Source organism: Schistosoma haematobium, chromosome 4 (assembly GCF_000699445.3).
Source record: "Schistosoma haematobium chromosome 4, whole genome shotgun sequence".
In the NCBI taxonomy this organism is placed as follows: Eukaryota; Metazoa; Platyhelminthes; class Trematoda; order Strigeidida; family Schistosomatidae; genus Schistosoma; species Schistosoma haematobium.
The window spans coordinates 23,135,325-23,158,422 of record NC_067199.1 but is presented as its reverse complement, the minus strand read 5'-3'; the positions used below and the strand labels follow the sequence as shown (position 1 = coordinate 23,158,422).

At 28.6% G+C, this 23,098-nt stretch overlaps 1 protein-coding gene across 1 annotated transcript in view; it reads right to left on the bottom strand.

Moving 5' to 3' along the window:
- The window catches only part of MS3_00007686 (uncharacterized protein), a 71,788-nt gene extending 53,677 nt beyond the window's left edge, over positions 1-18,111 (bottom strand). Inside the window, exon 1 of the mRNA XM_051216002.1 lies at positions 17,628-18,111. The gene's annotated coding sequence lies outside the window, so the exon portion shown is untranslated. The remainder of the gene's footprint in view (positions 1-17,627) is intronic.
- Between the last annotated feature and the right edge of the window lie 4,987 nt (positions 18,112-23,098).

Genomic DNA, 23,098 nt, shown 5'->3' with positions numbered 1-23,098 from the left:
GCTGCGTCCTTATGCAATATGACTATAAATTTGTCTATGTAATTACTCGCATATATATTCGCCTCTCCGCTTTAAATTCGCTCGATGCGCTTATAGCTTTGCAATCTGCGCTATTTGGTAATAAACTGTAGTTACCGCCTCTCATTGCCTTCTGATTTCAAATACCGTTGAAGATAACGGTTATCGAGGTGATCCATTAACGAAGCAAAGCCACTACATTTTTATGCATAAACATTACATGAATCAATGGGATAGTTAGAAGTGTATTTTGAATAGAATCCATATTGTAATATATTATTCTCCACTTTTAACACTGAATTATATTTGATAAAAATTGAGGATTTTCAGCAAGGTTATTGCAAAAGTGCAAAGGAGATAATGTAAGTGATATCAAGGTAATGGTTTATTTATTACTTAGTAAAAATAATAACACTTATTAAAGCGTAGAGAAATAAAGCTTCATAGTTTTAAACAGAACAATATTTTATGAACGAAGAATATTCTTTTCAATAATTTCTCATCAGGTTCTACAATTATAAATCCAAATTAATAATCCATAAAATTGGCCAGATTTAAGGCAGAGTACATCATTTGGAAATTGTAATATGTGAATCAAGAATTGTTGTTTGTTATGTAAAATCAATTTAGATCCTTAATGTTGGGGATATTTAATATGAAGTGTTAACTGGAATCAGTTTATAAGCGAGATGAAATTGTGCGATAAATGATCAGAATAAATATGGTCAACATGGGGTGAGAGAGAAAATAATGGAATAAAAATCGGAAATAATATTAAATAGGTCAGATATAGTAGATAGGGGTGGATATTGAATAAATTCCTCAAAAGGTTATCAAGTGTAAAGATAATGATAATAATAATAACAATAGCAATAATAGAAATAAGTTTGGGGCATAAATGGACATTAATCAGATTGTCACCATATCATAAAATCAATTATTAAGTAGTTGGCCAGGGTAAAAGGAGTGGCTAAACATACTTCTTTTGGATGTAAAGCTCTGGTTTTTTGATCCGAATAGCAATTGCTTCAGCCTTCTGCAGGGTTGGTAGTCTGACGGATTTAGGTAGACTGCTGTTATTGCAAAAGATTGCTCCATGTTGGCTGTATGTCCTGTTTGAACTACATGGTCTAAGATGGAGCTGTTAACAGTTTTGACTACACCTTTGCTTAACCCTACGGGGAGGTGCTCACGAGCTCGAATGTACAGATTCCTAGAACATCTGCCAATATAACTTGCTCCACAGGAGCAGTTGAATTCATAGATACAGAAGGAGGTGGGCTGGTCTAGGTAGGTGTGGAGAACACTAGTTGTAGTTTACCCTCATTAAAAGTCCTTTGAATTGATCTGCTTAACTTAATACTTAGCATTTATAATTGTAGAACCTGATGAGAAATTATTGAAAAGAATATTCTTCATTCATACAATTGTGTTTTAATATAATGGGAATTTTCCAGCGATTAAAAACACTATTTGTTTGCTAGATATAAGCAAATACCTTGTTCACTTTTTTTCGAATGATAATATTAATAATAATATTTTCCACCTTGTTTCAAATGAATAAATATATTGATGAACGTATGAATTTTCATATTTCGGTATTATGATACTTATGGTAACACAGGAGTTCAAAGCATGGTCTGTGTTTTTTTCAAATTCATTTATCATTCCTCTGCATAGATTGAGTCTGACAAACGAATATAATTTATGGTGTCTTAATAGCATTAACAAGTCATCCCTAGATACTTCAAATAGCTGTGTTAAACATTTTAGGAAATTTAGATTCACTTATCGAATTTGTTAATTCAAACATAGTTAATCTTATATATATAAAGCCAGAAACACATACACTGAAATGATACGAAACAAGATAATTAAAAAAGCTATTTTCTCTTTATGATGTAAGTCATAGAAATAATGTTTATGTTCATTAATAGGAACATCAGAATTATAGAATCAACCACTATTTATAGTTGGAATATTCAAACGATGACAGCATACAGTGTAAACAAATAAATTTTCAAAGGATATTACATAAAAGATTTTAGTTATCCAAGGAGAGTTAGTTTGCTATAAACAAAATATTCTGTTTAGATATGTTGTCTCTTCTGTGAATAATTCTAAATCTCTTAGCATTTCTTTGGACCATGTCAAAAATGAATATTGATGAAATAAAATCGATTTGGGTGTCTGAAGAGGAAGGTAATGGCTTCAAACTCAGGCGTGGATATTAATACAAATGCAGTTACATACGAACGACGAATCCCAAATAAAACAAAACGCGCCTCCTGAATTTCACTACTAACCACAATCAATCTATTGTAAATAATGGTTTTATGTTTAAAGTTCATTTAGGTCGAATTTCTCGGTCAGTAAAGTTGGGTCAACCATTTTGAGAGGCCTTTTAAAATTCATACATCTGTCATCATATGATGCATTTTATAAGAGCTTCACTACAGACCGAAAGCACGTTTAATTAATTCAATAGCCAATGAGAAAAGAAAACCTAAGAAATATGAACACTTCAGTAATTCATAATGTAAGCGGAATAATTTGTTCTACATTTTATAGCTTCGGTTTTTTAATTTAACTGTAATATTTAATATCAGAAAGGGTTCCGTGGAAATTGTAGTTATTGCAATAGTTAAGATCATGAGTCAATTGAAACTAGATCACTATGGAAAACCTGGAAACACTGGACGGCCGTTTCGTCCTATTGTGGGACTCCTCAGCAGTGTATACCCACGATCTCGTTCCGTGAGATTCGAACCCGGGGTCAATCGATTGTCTATTGCTTCCAGGTTTTCCATGATGGTCCAGCTTCAATTGATTCGTGATCTCAACTAATTAAATCACTACAATTTCCACAAAACGCCCTCTGATACTAATCGACATATCTTCACTAGTGACTGGCCTCAAGAGGTATATCCTAGAGTTCTAATGAGAGGCAGTGACCAGTGGAGCTCAACCAGGTCAGTTGTGAGATAGTAACTCACTGATGACAATGGTAGATGTGTCACTCGATTTCGTGGATTTGTTGAAGTTAGACATTAACAGCGTTGGATACCGGCTCAGTGGTGTAATATTTAAAATAATTCTATAAATCACTAAGACCACAGAAAAAATAATTTTGTTCAAATATTTCCATTTTCATTGTTTACTCTTATTAAAGTTGACTATTTAACTAATAAAAAGATAGATAACCAATTCATAAATAAAAAGTTTTATTATGTCTCATTTATTTTATCACTAAAATATGTTTATCTTTAAATGAGTCATTTACTTTAAATGTTACTGAAATGGAAAGAAATTATTAAAGTATTTTAAACAGAATGTCAATATTGTGTTCAGATATGTGCACATACTGGCACAAACATCTACACACTTATGCTTGCACACAAATCCTCTTGAAAAACACATATATATGTATATATATATATATATATATATGTATATATATATATGGAGGATAATTTTAAGAGAAAATTTATAGAGAAAAAGTCACCATTAGATCATATATGAAAATAGTTATTTACTTACAATAGATCGTTTATTTAGTCAATTTACTTTTCTTTGTTTTCTTATTCCCTTTCTTACATTTCCTCTGACTTGAATGTTTGCATAAAACAAATAGATAAGATAATTCTGGTAAACTGATTGCTATACAAAGGTTATATAAAAATGTAGAATTATAATTATACCTAACATTATATGAATATAAGTATTAAGTGATAGCTTGATGGGTAAAGAATGCAAGCATTAGGTTATTGGTTAGAAACTTACTCTGTTTTAGTTAGTAAGATGATAGTGTTCAATCAATCCCACTGAAAACTGAGAACATGAATTTGTATTTAAATTAGGTTGAATTTTAATTAACAGCATAGATTTCTTATGATTATTTACGAATTATGAAAAAATGCGTAAAACAGAAGTCAACACTTTCTATATTTCTATCTTTTTTTCAAAGTGTGTTTTATTCTGCTCAAATTACTTTTACTCACTTTTGAATTAAAATTGAAGTTTTTAGGTTCATGAAATGATCAATTTTAGACCATTTCTGAAAACCTAAAAGCACTGGACGGCCATTTCGTCCTAGTATTAGACTCCTCAACAGTGTACGTTCGCGATACCGCTATGTGGGATTCGAGGTTAAACGTCCACATGCGAGACCAAATGTCCTGGGTTCAAATCCCGCGTGCGGAATCGTGAATACGTACTATTGAGAAGTACCATACGAGGATGAAATGGTATTCAAGTACTTCCAGGTTTTCAGTAGTGATCCAACATTGATTAATTCATGGTGTTAATCGAAAACTTAACAATTTCCCGAAATAGAATTTATTGTTAACTAGTAGATTAACTAATTTTATCTCCTATAAAATGATCATTATTTTATATTTTAGTCTAGAATGCCATGTTCATAAACGTCTACTTTGTTGTTCTCAGTGTTCAAAAGATCATAATTGATAAATATAAAGCTTTATCAAGAATGTAAAATATCGAGTAAATATTTCATTCCTTGATGAAGCTTTGTTTTCTACGACCAAACCATCCAGCTCAGAGAACAGAACTCTATCCAAATCATCCACCTGAGCTACAAGTCTTCTCCACAATCTCAATTTCATTCCTTGTATAATCTAGCCTTAATTTTTTTATATTTCAAGTCAAAGATTAACGTTGATCGGGGAGTCTTTATTTATTCAAAACTATAATCTTAACAAAATTTATAACTTTACACAGAAAATATTAAATCATAACTTATTATTGAAATCAATAGTTACTGTTTTAATTCACTGTTGTTGTTCATTTTTTCCACTGATCAGGTCAAGAAAACCTTTTGTCTTTATTGTTCATTTTCCTTAATTTAGTCAATTATCTTTTTGTAATCAAAATAATACAAACAATAGATAAGTTAAATTATTCATATAAAGAATTGTTTTCACTAAATTGATTAACCAATATATATATATATATATATATATATAACTTCTATTAAAACAAACAATTGATTGTTGAATGAAGTGAGAAGTAAGTGAAATCCATTCAAAAACTACGTTACATTTATTTAACATGACTATACTTAAACATCTTACTATCGTGTTTTATACAATAAAGAATAGAGGGGAAAAAACCAACTCTAGAGGACATGTTAATTAACGTGCTTGGATAAATAACACACGTTACATGAAGAAAAATCACTGATACAATTTAATTAAAACTACTTGGATTTATCCCCATGTTAAAATGAGAAATAAATTTTCTCTCTCATTTCTTTCTTTTTATTCCATGTAAAAATGTTGACATAATTTTATTTTATTTTTTTGCAAAAAATGATCAGACAATTTTTGAATGAAATTATGGTAGATGAAATGTGACATAAGATTTTGTGAATTATATAATACTATATTTAAAGTCAGTAGTATCAACTATTGAATGCTAATATTATCTGATGGATCATGACTGAAATAGTAAAGAAAATTTTTATCAAAGTCCCATTGATTAGATTTATTCACTGATAAACATTATAACATTTGAAGAGCTATATTCAGCGTTGATAGCTTCAAAAGATTTATTTGCTAAGCTCTTATGTAAACGAAACACATCGAAGATGAATAACAGTCCTGTTATTGAAATGATTTTATAAAGCCACTGGGAGAGCACAAGTTTTTGTTATGGAAGACAAACTACACCCTTTTGTTTATAGAGCAGTGATACTGTTGTTCTGTTCAAACCAAGATAAGTGAACTAGGAGTCGAATCACCAAAGGCATAAGACACGGATTGATTGAGTACTTTAACTTCATTATCTGAACAGTCTAATACAAATGTTACATGTATTTTGAACAAAAGAAATATCAGAACTCAAGGAAATCAGATACTTCAATAGAGATAGGAAAGCTAAATAATATGGGACTATATGATTTAGAAAATGACAAGTATCTCATATAACCATGAATTATATAAGTTGTTTTAATTACTGAAAGGTGTCTAGTAAAACGAGACAAATGATTTTATTCGTATTGTTTTCTCTAATGGGACAATGTTGTTCCAAATAACTATGAAAGTTTTACTTGAAAATTATACAGTTTCGAAAAAAATAACACTATTATTAGTATTGCGTTAAAACATAAAGTGAAACTGAATCTTGGCCAGTGATCATATATTCGTAATCACTGAGTCTAACTGTAATTTATTATATACGATTTATTACAACTATTAGTGTACTCTATTGGTGAATATTTACAAAAATGACGCATAAGAACAGTGAGTGTTCACTGGTAATAGACAACATCGAAAATACATGTTTAGTAAAACATGTGTACTGAAACTTTATGTAATGTACTGAACTTTGTAACTTTTTTCTACTGGTATAAAATTCTTTATACAATAACACATTCTCTTAAATTTTCTGTAAATATGTACATTTTTACAAGTTTATCATCTCATGAACCGTAATATCTGAATAATACAACATTTGATAGAATCAATTTATCCATAAGATTGATACAGATATAAATTTAGTATGGTATTTCATACTAGATCACACAGATATTAGTAGGCAATTATAGTTAATTTTCTCATATGATTCAAATATTGCTTAGTTTTTTTTTCATCAACAATATACTCCGGACATTTACTAGTTATCGTCTGTTAACTTAAAGGATCTAGTAAGTGAGTTAAAATACCTAGAAATTATTTTAGATGTGTCTTTAAGATTACGTTACATTATTGTTTAGGATCAGTTTTTTTTTGCATAAACTATGCAATATGAAATTAATTTCACAGTATTAAAGACTTTTGTTTTTAGATTTATGCTAATTTCCTATTTAATGATTTGTCATTATTGCTTTGTTATAGTTGTTGTCCTTATTGTTGTTATTATTATGATTACGATTATCATTACGATTATTAATTTATTTACTGATTTGTTATCTATATTTGTTTACTTATCTCTGATCACTTTACAAATTAGGTCATCACTATTGTGTTTATGTTTGTTTTGTTGATAACAGATGAATTGTCTATTTCTCGTTTTCTTTTCCGTCTTCTTCTTCTCTTTTATAATTTTTCAGCTTTATCAAAACTCTTTCTTGTTAATTATCCTTTAGAAAACACTTAGATATGATTAGAGGATTAAGTGAAGAGAAGTAAAACAAACATACTGGCACGTTTATATATTGTTTGGCTATTAATAACAGGACATTTATTTATTATCTGGTTAAACTTTGTGTTTTTTTAAAAAAAAGAAAAACAACAGCTTATTCGTAATTATGAATTCAAGTTCATTAAAGTACCTTAAATATAGCAGTTGAGTGAAGAACTAACAAAGTTAGATTAAAGACTTCAACTAAAAAGTGTTGTGGTAGGTAAATTAAGAAGTTGATAAAATGAGTATTGGATAAAATGAATGATGAAGTTTTGTAAAATATGATTAATTGTAAGTATTTCAAAGAATTTATCATTGTAGATTTGAGTCAATAGTTATTCTATTTGTTAATAATCATAAGTATTAATCGTAGGTATCATTACTAAGCTTTGAATTGATAATTTCGAATCAATTGAACATTGGGTAACTTGTTATAAATAAATTGATATATTTGTAATATCCCGATCTATTCTCTGAAGAAGTGGCTAACACTGAATCACGAAACGTCAAAAAATCTTATTTTTCTACTCATTGGGATATTACAAATATACTAATTTATTTATAAGTAATATTTGTTTGTAATCTCAAATCATCGCAAATCATCTTCAAAAAGTTATTACTTAGTTGCTAAAATTATTTATTTGTTTTCTGTTGAATACGAGAACCTGTAATGTTACGATTAATTGTCAGTTTCATAAACCTACGACATAATTTACAATCTACTGAGTAGATTGATTGTGGGCAACAATGAAATACAGAACGTACGTTTCATCTGATTTAAGAGTCGTCAGTTGAATGCTATTTTCATGGGTCATAAAACCAGTTGCTGAACATCAATAAACTGATAACTCAAACGCATATCTACTATGATATTGTTCGCGTTTGTTGTATGATTTTAACTTACAATAACCAAAAATGACAAAACGTTTAAATTGACATCTAACTGGTAGGTAATCATCTATGCATTTCAGTCGTTCACTTCAATATTAACTCATTTGTTTTCCAAATTTGGAAGTATTATAAATTTTTCTATTACAGTTTTACAAACTCAATTTTTACATGAAATTTTCAAACAGTCTTTTAAAACATTACAATGACGAATACTGCCAAAAATAAGCCGAGATCATATATTAGTTGTTGTAGAATAAATGGATTGGTGGCTAGTGGTAAAAACCAAGATGCATGTTTTGTCCTTCTCAGGCTTTGTCATGTGAATGTATCTGCATCCATTTATTCCATAGAAACTTAGGAAAAATGATTATATCGAAACAATCGACACATTATACATGTAGAACATCACAAAGAGATAATTCAAATCCTTTCTGATAATGATATAAACACATTACTCGTCTTTCCTCTCTTATTATCTGGTTTCTATGGACAAGAATCTCAGTGAAATTCAAATATATGTGTTGAAAATATGCCACTCCATAAAACATCATCTATCGTATATATATCATATACCCTATCCTATCCCCCTCGCTTCTGTTATGGAGGAAGTTTGTAATGAATTGACAACTGATTTTTTGATTGTTAAAATCGATATAGAAAATACGTATAGATGGATGAGCACAATAATAATAATGATGTGAACATGTAATGATTGTGGACAGCGATCAGAGACATGACCACTAAACACATGAACAATATTCAAATTAATAAAATGACTTATTTATGCACAACATATCAATACAAAATAAATATGATAAAATATAATTCATTAAAAGAAATTACATAATTAGTCACCTATTCACTGATCAATAAAAATCTGACTGTTACATTTAATTTTCGGGCATTATATCAGTTCTTGATACACAAGAAAAATATTTAATAAGGTAGAACTGATTATAAGACTTTGTTGAAAATAAATGTCAAGTCATCTGCTTTTTTGGAAATCTTAAATTACGAAAAGATGAATTTGTTGAAATACTTGACAATATGTTCCAAGAATTCTCTAGTCGTATCAAACCAATAATACTGATTTATAATAATAATATTATTTCAGTGGTTGAAATCATGAGTCAGTTGAAGCTAGACCACCATGGAAAACCTAGAAGCACTGGACGGCCGTTTCGTCCTAGTATGGGACTCCTCAGCAGTGCGCTTAACCAACTAGACCACTGAGCCGGCATCCAATGGTGTTAATGTCTAACTTCAACCAATTCACGAAGTTGCGCCAACGTACACCATTGTCTTCAATGAGTTCCTATCTCACAACAGACCTGGTTGAACTCCGCTGGTAACGAATTCTCACTAGAACTCCAGGAGTATCTCCTCATTTCAGTCACTAGTGAGCAGGTGATTATTATCAGAATGGGTTTTGTGGAGATTTTAGAAATTTCACTGGCTGAGGGGTCACACAATAGAACAAAACGGCCGTCCAGTGCTTCTAGGTTTTCCATGGTGGTCTAGCTTCAATCGACTCATGATTTCAACCAGGGAAATTTCTAAAATCTCCGCAAAACCCATTCTGATAATAATATTATTGTAATAAACTATAAAAAATAATGAATGTGGTTATCGTTATATTATAAAGATGTGCTTTTTTGTTAAGGAATAGTAAATAAACGTATATACTTAGATGTTATGTAAGAAATGCAATACAATACATGCTAGAAATTATTATTACATATTTTTGGCCGAAAGAAAAAGCCAGTAGATATAATCGATAAAGAAATATTACGTGATAGAGAATGTTCTGATTACATTCTACTTATTGTTTTTATTAATTTGTACTTATAAAATGTTATAATTGTTATGGTTTATTTATTCATTATTGACTTAAATTAATCATTGATTTCGGTGAACAGTAAGATATTTCGATGCATTTTACGACTATATACTGTTTAAGAAAAATTAATACTGAATATTCACTTATCTAAATGTTCAAATGTTGAAGAGATCCTTCATGGTTTTGTTTTCTAACCAATAATGTTCATCATATATTTTGAGAATATTACTAATATCATGATCATGATGATTAATTGTATTATTTCATTTAAGTGAATGATTTTCTTGATATATTTTGCAATGATTTAATAGATCACAAATTTCTTGAGCTTTTTTTTAATGGTACACATGTTAAATTCAAAATAATGTCTCTATAAGTTAATGTTGTTTGTTCTAGAGAAGTATTAGTGTAAACACTATTGCAAATTAGAGAACACTGAAGTAATGATGCCGAATGCATTATATATACATTCATTCTGTCATTTACAACAATTCATATCATATAAAAACCATCAATGTATTTAAACAAACACATTGATAACAGCAATTTTCTTCAAGCAGAATAAGTGTTTTAATTAAAGGTGTGGATAGTTTAAAGATGATGTATGACGAGTTCTCTTAATGACCTCCTTTATTAATAAAAATATGTGATACATAAAGTCTCATATAATATTAATTCATCGACTTATTATTTCTATATGTATGGTAATAAACCAAATTATGGATAATGTGAGGACGATACAATCTAAAATCATGAAACAAATTATGTACTTAACTTTTAACGAATTTCAGTGAGATTTTGAACAATAAAAAAGATTATACACGGATACAAACACAAGTAAGATGTAGGAATGATTTACTCTAAACTACTTATCAAATGTAAAAGTTTACTCATTTATTAAACAGATTAAACTAAATGGCGATAATAATAAATTATAAATAAAATAACAGATTACACCAATAGCAAAGTAGACTTAATTACTAAATATAACAAAAAAATTATCACTGATCAATCGATTTTATTTTATTACAGATTTGACGATTAATGAAGAAAAAAACACAGAAGCAACAACTTTAACTTTAATATACATCGATCAAATAACTCTAGTTATATCAGTGTTTCTCCCTCATGAAATATTTACATAATGAAATGTAAATATGAAATAGGAATAATCTTCCATTTATCTTCTATACACATCAGAAATATAAATAATTTAACAGTAATGTTTCATTTGTTATATGTTGTATGACAGTTGGTTGTGATGAAATAGTTAAATTTTGGAATATATATATATATATATATATATATATATATATATATATATATAGAGAGAGAGAGAGAGAGAGGTTGGAGCGTTATAGTTTACAGCATTTTTCCCATTGTAAGAGTTATCTTTTTTCAAAGATATTTAGCAATAAAATTAAGTGAAGTGAAACTATTAACTTTTTTCATTTATTTATAATTTTTCACGACATATATATGTAAATAGGGTAGTTATTGAAAATAAATGACTTATTCATTCCTGGAATGTTTATTACTACAGAGTATGTTCATCAATAATAGAGATAGGCAATTTAGTGAGTTGACACAAAAAGAATCACAGCCATATCCTTCACTAGTTGATTGATAATAACTCAGACCACAATTGAGAGATCTTATCATATGGCTAAATAGCCACCTGATTTTGAAGATGAGATCTTACCTCAATTCCATAAAAGGTTTTCTATATGATTGTCATATTTAGAGACCACAGATAATTATATAAACTTCTCTGTAAACAGTATATTCTCGAGTTTATCATAGCTCTCTCATCTGACGATTCTAAAACTGTGTTTTGTTTTGGTCGTAAAGAGATTACACTGAATTCATATATTCTCCGACTGTCAGAAATATTTATATAAACAAAGTTCCTTTCCTAGTTTTTTGTCATATTTATAAAGCCATTAGTGACAATATTTAAAACTGAAGCTTTTGAATACCTTTTATCAGCTTTACATGAAACATTTCTCTATCATATGAAATAGTTTCCAAGTTTTTATTATCATTGTTTTAATAGCATTCCTTGCAAAATTTTATCATCAACTTTATTTTTATTTTATAAAAGTTTAGCTCTCTTTCTATTCATTAAGATATCAAAACTATGATTACTTGTATCTATTACTTATTGTCATTATCTATGACTTTCATATCTGAAATGTAGTAAATATGTCACTATGAATTAAGTTCACGGATAAATTTTATTTATTATTAGTTGTTGAACGTGTAATATTCAGTATTTAAACGACCTCCACTATTTAACGAAGTGACTTAATCAATCAGATGTAATATATTTATAAGCAAAGATGAATAGTGGCCAGCAGTAGAATTCAGGACACGAGTTTTATTCTATTCGGGACTCATCAACTCGATGTACCTGAATCCAAATGCAATCCTAAACATCACTGACAAGATTTAAACAAACAATAAAAAATGAGTTTTTGTAATATGTTTATTTTAGAGATCTATGATAATTATTTGATTGCATGAAACATCTCTTATCGTCAATATCAAACCTAGGATCTAATTACCACCTGTTGTCTAACTGATATCAAACATTTACTCCAAGTAATACCTACTTGATACCAGTTCGGTCAAATTGTCATTAATGTCTATACAATATTTTATTCAACTCAATATTATAAGTATGACACCATTTACTGCTTAGTGGATCATATATACTTTTCACAAAGAATCACTACAGTGGTTATATTCACCGATAGATTTAAAAATGAGAACACAAGTGTCAAATTCTGATATATTTTAGCATCTCTAAAATTTCTGTTTTAACTTACGCTTCATATAAATTAGTGTTAAACCATTTTTTAGGTAGCTTATATTCATTCTGTTTTTGGATAGTAACTAACATTGTGATTCATAAAGTATGTTTCATTCTTCATAGAATGTACATACGTGGTGATTGAAACTTGAATTCAACAACTTTCTTTTCAAATGCAACTTTTTATCCACTGAGCTAACTAGCTATTGTAATCACTACAATGTTCAACAAATATGATATTTATCATTATTCATATAACCATTTAATGGAATTCACTTCTGATTATCAAAAATGAGAAAACATAATTCCTTATATTCTATACTTATCGACTATTTAAATTAAGTAAATAAATGTTTTGAGAAGTGTTTCCTATAAGTTCTGTACAGTTATTATTTCTATCTACTTTTAAAATAATAATAATACATCGATAATAAAAAAATATATGAGATGAAACAACTGTTCATTGGTTCTTAGTCTCCATTGGTGATCTAACTAATGTGATCGTATGTATTAGAAGGAATTTTTAAATAGATTTGCTTATTGTTTTTGATTGAAAGCACTTATTTTGTAATGTAATCAAGTATATAAATCGTGTGAAAAGAGAATCATTTTGATGGAGTTTTGTTCTATCAGCTGGATGGTTTGATCATGAAGCTTTAACAAACCTGGAGTTGGTTTTGATGATGTCGTTCAGTTTAAAGATGAAAACTCCACAACCAAACCATCTAGCTCACAGAATAAAACTCTATCATATTCAGTTATCAGTCATATTTCTATTCTAATATTCATCTGGCTTAACACAGACTCTCTCTCTCTCTCTATATATATATATATATATATATATATTCACTAGAAATTCATACATAAATAACTATATAAACATCAATAAAACATGGTTGACAGTTATGTGATTCCTTGCAAATCGATTTTTCTACGTGAATAATTATCATTAATTTATTTCCTACGATATATATATGAATTATCACTGATAATTTTCGTAGTATATATTTCACATGTTAAACTGTTGAAATTAGTCAACAGTAAACCTTGGATCTAGATTTCGTGTTAGCTCATGGTCATCAGCAACGCCTACTCGTAATGTTAAACGAAATGATTTTCATTTACGTGATTCGAACTGTTTGATATATTTTGTGCTAGTATATGCTAGTAGATAATTAAGTGTTTCTCCAGGAGTAAGATTGTAATTTACATTAATTGAGTGTGCATGTATATAGACAGTATGGTACTAGTTCTTAAGTAATGTAATTAATTTTACTTCCGAAATAAAGCATGTAGAGTAGATTTTATGAAGGTAATTTCAAAAAAGTGAATCGGTACCGAATGGTTTCTGCCCGTTAAAAATATCATAAAGACATTCTGGTTATAGGTTTTAATGTAAATAGTTTAATTATAGCTTTATTAAGTTTGAAAAAATTCGAATAAGGCTGATTATCCATTTGGAAATATTTTACTAAATATTTATCTGATGTCATGCATCATTAAGATATCTGTAGATCTAACTACTAAACATCATTGTTCCTCTAATAGAAAGCCTTTTGATATTTGTTCATCAACCTGTATTTCCAATATTTAAACAAACATTACAAGCTTGCTGAAGCTAAATAAATAGTAATAACTGGGTGCTGACTTGATTGTATGATGTTATCATATTATTTATAATAGTCAAAGATCCCAAGTTCCAATCTGCGTCTTGACTTTAAATAATCACTAACGATTTATCTCAAACCTAAATGAAGCAACCACTCTATTCTCCATGTTTTTTTATTAGTTGTCAAATTGATTTCAGTTTTATACGGAAACAGTCTTCAAATCGAACAGTTAAGTGTCTTATTTATGGGTAATTATTATTCATTTGATGGATATAAATATGTATTGAAATTTTCATTTTTACTCAATTATCTTTTACTTTGGCTGTTTAAATAATTAGTTTCATATGAGTTAGTAACATAGCTATTTTTAAACAAAACATGTTGATTTATTCAAGTTTCTGATTCGTTTATTGATAGAAATCTTCAAGATTCGATTGATCATACTATTCAGTTCAAAATAACAATTAACACCACCACATAGATTAGATCAATATTCCGTAAATTAGGAAAAAATAAGACCTTGTCTTTGCATCGTTACTTTATTCACCTCAGTTTATCGTGATTTCATTGTTTGTTTTTGACAAAGACGTACTTACTTGCTCCTGTTACTCTCAGTTGAGAATAGGCCGGCGACCAGCATTCTCTAACCTACTTTGTCCTAGGCCTTCCTTTTCAGTTCTATTCAATTGTTGTTCATTCCTCTCATGCCTGTTTCAATTTCTCGGCGTAATGTGTTCTTTGGTCATACAAACTATTTTAAACTGAACAAGTGATTTACATTCAATTCGGATTTTAAGTACGTTTTCAAACTCTTCTTATTTCCTAGATAGGCAACAATATTAGAGTGTATATCTATCTATCTATTATCAAAATTATCTTTTATATTACATAATCATTACCATTTCCTTAGGTTTTAAACAAAGTTCATTTTAGTTATAATGACAATTTTTAATGTTAAATAGATGTAATTTTCAATGTGTAACTGTATTGTTTGAAGGTGATATTTATCATATTATAATCTTATAGGTGAATTCTTTTTTTTCTATGAATTGATTGAGAGTTTATTTTGAATGTTACGCAACATTTAAAAAAATATGTCTGACTGACGTATTAACTACTGATATACATAATTAAGTAGCCTAAATACATGAATTTACTGTTACACGAACCATTTGTCTTTGGCATTATAAAAGTTCTAATTTTTGAATGAAAATTAAACTTTATGTTACAATACTACTTTTAACTGTCTAAATATGTACTGAATATCCTCTTGTTAAAAATGAACAAAAACAAAGATTCTAAAATTATGATATGAATTCGTTGCATTTCGTTGGTTCTCATCAGCTGCTTACAACCTATGACATTTAAAATCATAATTACAGAATGGGCTTAAATTACTTACATGCAAGTGTTTAGTCGGAAGTTGCGTTGAAGATAACATTATAGGAAGGGTGTAAATAAATTGAATAGATTGAATATTGTAAATATATACCTTATATAAAAGAACATTCTACAACATTGAACGTGACAGCAGTTCAAATAGACAGAAACAAATGATTGCATAATGAGTAAACGCTGATAGGAATAAAATGAGTAAACCTCAGCCAATAAAATAAGATTACTAATTTGGAAGATAGTTGAAATAAAAACTCAATGATGTGATGAACTTAAGAAAGAGTTCAAGAAAAACGTTTATTATGCAACGAATGAATATTTGTCACGAATGATGATCTACTTTTGAATACCTAAATCAGGTTTTTGATGTCTTATATCATCGGCTTCAGAAAACTCCAAAAGACTGAAGTTTGGTTGCTCCTTATTCACCTTGAAAGATTCCAAGGTATCGACCTGATATCCTGTATCCAAGAGATGCTTGGTGATTGCATTGTTTAAAGTCTTTCTCTCGCTTGTTCTGAGTAGCTGACGAAAATCGATGAAATAAAATGAATTCATGCTATTCTGCTAGAATCTTTGTTCTTTCTCTTTTCAAAATGATAAATGGAACTATGTGTATGAAATAAACATTTTTTAATTTTATCTCTCAGATTCGTCTTTTCAAAGGATTAAATTCGGATTAATGTATATTAAAATTTGACAAACTTATTTAGATTATTTGAGTAAATTAAATGAAAGAAAAATGTAGTTATTCTAACATGCATCATTGGTCATTACAGATCCTGATTGAATACAAGTTAATAACAGTTTCGTTTGTTTTAGGATTTGTTTTCCATATATATCATTCGAATGACAAAAATTCATGCTATCTTAAATGAACTATTTTCTTCTTATATGATTATCATTTGCTCAGATTAAAAATGAGTTTCAAGAGTATTAAAGGTAGTCACAAAATCGGGATATGGTAGATCTATAATCGTAAAAGATTTACGTCCGCACATTAACAATAACCACTAAGCTAAAAAGAAAAATTTTAATTAAAATTTGTTATATATATATATATATATATATATATATATATATAGCATTAAAAAAAGATAAAAGAGGCTATTACGAATGAATTTACTTTTATAAACAATTAACTACTTAATAATCTATCTACTATCCACCTTTGTTTAAAAAACTTAGGATTTAAAGCTATATTGATTCCATTCGCACAGGATGTATATATACCAACAATAGACTGATTAATTGCAGTCCTAAGTAACAATTGAAAGATACACGTAAAACAACACCAAGTGAATTTAATGAAACTAATGTGAAAACGAAAAAGAGATAATTTTCTATTTAATTCATCAGAATGTACGCATAGAGATGAATTATATTTCATTGTTAGGGAAATGGAGTAAACGTTGTATGAACTACATGTATTCGAAGATGAAAACAAACAATTTGATTTTTTAAAAGAAAAGCTTTTCGTTGTTTTAACTTTTCTAACTTTGATTTCTTGTTTTTCATATGAATCTTATTTGATTTACAATGAATGTTTCGTGAAATTTAGTGTGTATTTTATAAAATGCGTATTCACTACAGACAGAAGACATTCAGTGCTTGTGAAAAGTAAAGAGTTACTACTGTACCTTAAGGTTTTATGGTAGAAACTATTGACGCTTAGTCCATGAAGCAAAGTGTTTATAAATATAATTTACAAGTAAAAACAACACCAAATAACTTTAACTATTGTCAATTACAAAAGAATATGTATGTAAATTTCGGGTAGAATATTATCACATGAATAGTTGAGAGGTCAAAATCAAAAGAATTGTATTGTTCATTTAATTAAACTAAACTACAGAAAAACAATACATACGTCCATATATATATGAACTTTGCAACATTCCAAATGACTTACTGTTGATCCATTTTACATTTCCAAATATGTTTCATAGATAAGGGAAAAATGAGATTCCTCAATTTAAATGTATTCAACTTATTTTTATCTCAATTAAGCACAGTTTCAAATATCCATTTTATTTGATAATAACAAATTTGTTACTCCTTTAATTGTGTGTATGAATTGGATTTTGTTTTTCAAAAAGAAAAGAATGTTTGTGTATTTCTATGATCAATGTTATTTATGCTTAAGTACAATCATACACCTATTTGTATTGGATTAAAACAAATTTATATTTTTAACAAACAAAATGTCTCCTATTTTAACTATTCGGCATTTATTTATATACAGTTACCAACTGGACAAAATATGTCAATGTAACGTTATTGTAGGTCATTTGACCATATTCTTAATAAATTCATAATAATTATAATTGGTGTTTTGAGAAATTATTTCGTTTTTAGATAGTTCTTTTTTTAATGGGATAAATTAATACTGTTGCTTGTTAACAATCATCATCACTAATAATTATCGTACTATATATAGTGTGATTTATTGTCAACTTATAAAGTGTGTATAATATATAAATATGGATATTAAAGTATATTGTCATTCGTAGACTAAATTTTCCACACTTTTGTGAATAGTTGTCTGTATGTAAACAACAACAAAAATGATTTTATTCGTTTTTTGAGTTTTGTCATATTTATTGTAAATTCTATGAATATAAACGTGTATATCTGTTTAGGAGACAATATAAGTCTTTCCTATTTAAGGGAAGATGAAGTTGCTATATGGATATGGAAGATAGATAGACATTCAATACACTCATGCACACACACAAATATATATATATATATATATATATATATATAGACATGTAAGGCTGACAATAAAGTGGATAGTCAATATACACCGGTTAAATCATTCATTTTGACATTTTGGTATTATATACATATTTACGTATTAAACCTTCATAGAAAAAATAATGTACTTGAGCAAATTTAAAAAATATTTGTACCTAAGTCATTACTCTAAAGAAATATTAAATGGATTTCATTTATTAAACAAAAGTGTACATCATGTATCAAATGTTTTGGCACAAATTGACTTATAAAAGAATAATAAGTGGTTGATAGTAAAATAAAAAGGGTCAACAATTAATACAACTTGCAAAAGAGAATATTACAACTTTACAAATTTAATAAAATGGTAGAGATATGTTCAATAAAGGACGAAATGCAGATAGAATAGTTTTAGACTAGTAATTAGATATTTATCAAAATCCGATAATTATCAGAGTTCAGCTGAAGGATCTCTTTCTTCAGTTATTAAATAGTCAATGAAATAAAAAGGAACGTTTTGAAATGATCATCTTTAAAATGAATCGTGGTAATAAATATTTATTGAGTATAGTAACAACAGAAATAAATTGAGAAAACTGCGCAGCGTTGCTTTTATGAAGAAATTAGAAAGATGATGGTTACAAAGCTTGGAAAAAGATGTCATACACACTGAGTAGCTAGTAATAATTATAAAAATGAGAATATCCAACATGGTATGATCAGTTTTATAATGATATATAATCTTAAAGAGCATTGAAGCAACATTATGTCAGTTTAAAGTGTGAGGTAAACAAGTCGTTTGAGACAGGAAATTAGTAAAAGAAAACTAAGAACTATGATTATTGTTATTAACAAAAGTAGTATAGATAATGATTGTGAAAACTGTATAATTCTCGAACTATACAAATTTGAGGGGAAAATTGCTTTGGTTGAAAATGCTCTGTTGTTTTATAACTTAGTGGATGCTTTCTTATTTATCATATTATTTATCTTTCAAATACTACTCAGAATTTCGATCAATTAATTACATTTATTCAAACGTTTTGCGGTTTTCCGTTATTAATATTCAGGACTGAAATTTATCAGTTTTTCTTTTGCTATACATGATTATCTGAACTCAGTACGTCAGTGGATAATGTGTTGGCATTTGAAGTATTAGGGATTGCCTTTAATTATTTGTCGGAACACTAATATTTGGATGCAGATACTTATAGGTAACAAGTTCAGAATGGGAAGTAAAGGACTTATGAAATTCCCCTGTTAGCCATATAATAAGTTTTTACTATCTCCATTTTTCCCAAAATCCATAATTAAAGTCATACAAGTGAATTTATCGTTCGATCAGTTGAAAGACATGTTTTTACCATAGTTTAAATTAACAATTAATCATTAGACTGGTGAAACTATCTCTTTTCATAAATTAAATATTAAAAATTTTTAATAATTTAGTGTGACATATATATTAGATTTACTGTTTACGCTTTTACATGACTCCAATGGATTTTTAAGCTTCACTTCCTATATTGGTATATTTATGTTGGTGGTTCGTAAATGCACTCGTAACCAGAATGAGACAGTAGCTCATCAATGATATTTAGTGATTATATCTCATATTAAAATAGGAAATGTAAACTATTAAATTTTGGCAAAGCGTTTCAATCCTATCAAAAAAGTCCTTGTTTCAGTTGAGTATCAGAAGAATGGATAGACATACTTGACCAAAACTACCTTAAATTACATTTTTTAATTGGTTCTTAATTGAAAATTGAAAAAGAATATGCCATATCTGTAAACTATTGACTTAATACACGTTGTATATAAATTTTTCTACTAAAATAATTAAGTTCATTTGAGATAGGCATATTCTCTGATTAGTCACCTTGACTTATTAAAATTATCATTTCAAACATATATAAGACAAATAACTAATAATGTAATCAGTAAGTTATGTAATATACTAATTACTAGATAAATTGATCAAAGCATAGAACGTAAAACAATATTCATTGTCAAAACTCATCTGGAATATAAACAGAAGAATTTAAGTTAACAATAATATTTATAAGTAATCATTGTAAACAGATTTCAACTGAATCATAAACAGTACAAATTCTATAATAAACTATTAGATGAATGATATTCTAGACAATGTATTTTTTTAATAACATTTCTAATAGTATCATGTTTATGATGAGTATAAGTTTTGTCGTTTATCAGCCAAAAATATTAATACAAGATAAACGAATGGCACTTTTTTTGTATGATTTCTCTTTTAATGACATTTGACAAATTATCTATATTACTGTTTAGTTACTATTGTCGAACATTGCAATCTATCTCTTATTTATATATGAGAAGTACTTTCAGTTTATCTAATGACATTTACTGTGTTTTTGTTTATTTTCAATGGGTTTTTTTTCAAAAATCATTGCAAATCACTTTGATATTTCTTTATTATTTCAGAACTTTATTCGGAAAAATAAGCTTCCTTAAGTAATTACGTCATAAATAATAGTTACTGATTGTATAGTTTGAATATGCGTAAAATGTTAAATTGAATCTATATATATGAAGATTGTTTGCAGTGTAGTGAAAAGAAAAAGATCAAAATATATCTTGCCAGTTTTCGTTGCTGGTAGACAATATGGTTTATGTATAAACATATATTTTCAAATAAAAAATATTTAGTATTTAGATTGTTAGGTGGTTGGAAGTATTCGACATAAAACCTTGGGTTTAGATTTCGTACCATTCGATACTTTTTTTGGGGGCTCTTTATTTTGTCGTCATTTAGATCGGACGATTTTTGTTGACGGGCTCTCCACTTTAGTGGATTGAGATCTGACTCAAATTTGATTGTATGAATGATCGTTGTCGAAATATATATGTCATCTATCCTCGTATATAATCATCGACTTGAATCGCGTTAGTCAATAACGAACTGCAATAAGTCAAATAACGAGAATGGAAATTTTAATACATATATTTTGTAAATGAAGCGAATAGAATAGAGAGAAGCGAAACGTCACACAGTGGAGATGGAGGGTAAGCCAACACCCATTTAACCAATCGTTAATCAGTATTTATAGTTACACAAAAATAAGTTACAGACGTTCGATGAATAAGATGGGGAGTGTGCACACATATGCGCTCATATAAAAACGGTCAAGATTGATAAGCGAATAATTAACAAGGTCAGAATGTGACTCGAGCAGAATGAACAGAATGAGCTGTCCGAAAACTGGAATAAAGTATATGGGCTTAACATAATAACCGACGCTACAACTTATTAGATAGGCATACCTGTATAACAGAGGGAATTGATTCTCATTGTGGAATTCAAAATAGCATCATTAAATTTCGTATTCTAAAACGTTTGCATCAAGCTGCTCGGGCTGAGACTAACCTTTTATAGGAAGGAGATGCTTTAAAGTGGTTGATTACTGGATGGTGACTAATGTCATATCTGTTCACTCCTTCAGTGCTGATCTAATTCTCTCGACCAGTTTACAGTTTGACCACTAGTCTGAGTGAATCAACGACACATTTTCTATGTTAAGGAGTTACTTAACCAGATGTAAAGTACCGAAAGCCATAAAAGAATATGATTCAACTTTACACAAACTATTAATGCTTAGGGATTTTTTAGTGTGAATTTGTAGTCTAGAGATTTAATAGTGTAAAAAATATATCAGTGATTGGTCGGTGACATTGTGCTAATGTTTTGTCATGTAGCGATTTGAATACAGTAAAGATAAAATTAGTTACTGAACCATTACTCAGTGAATATACGCTATTTTGATGCTACGAGATCTCATAGTCAATGTTTTAGCCTTGTTTGTAACAGTAAAACACATACTGTTGTGAAGTATTAAAAAATAATTGAATTCACACTTCATCAATACTTGACTGTCAGTGGTTGTTTCATCAGTGTTCCTACATTTAAATTATTTCTTTTGTGTAACGTGATCATAAATATTGTAACCAAAGATCTTAAAAACTATATTAATAATCGTTAGATAAAATCTAAGTGTTATTGAAAAAAAATACTTTTACTGTATTTTTTTATGGATCTGGCTTGTTTGAGAACTTTAGATCAAATTAACTTTAAGTGTATACAATGTAAAAATGGAATTTTGACGGTTGAATTCATGAGCTAGACCACGATTGAAAACCCGGAGGCAGTGGACTGCCGTTTTGTCCTAGTATGAGACACTTCAGCATGGCGCATCCACGATTCCGCACATAAGACTCGGACCCAGGGCACTTAACCTCTAAACCACTGAATCAGCATCGAATGATGTCAGTGTCTAACTTCAATCTATCCTTATTCTGGTAAAAATGAAATTAATTCATTTCCCCGTTCATTTTTTTCTTTATTTGTATATACGATATATTATCAATTTATATGAGATCAACAGACAATCGAAAATGTATAACTTAAGAGAATATGACTCATCAACAGTAGTCGATGAACTTACGTTTCGTACTATCAACCAAAAAGTGAGTTTACTGCATAGTTACTTTTACTGGGAATATTTAGTGAGCAGCATTTAGGTTAGACTCAAGGTACTATGCCATTTTATCAAATCACTTTGTGAGACAATGAATCTTCATCGAGCTAGGTGGTTAGATTGTGTACTA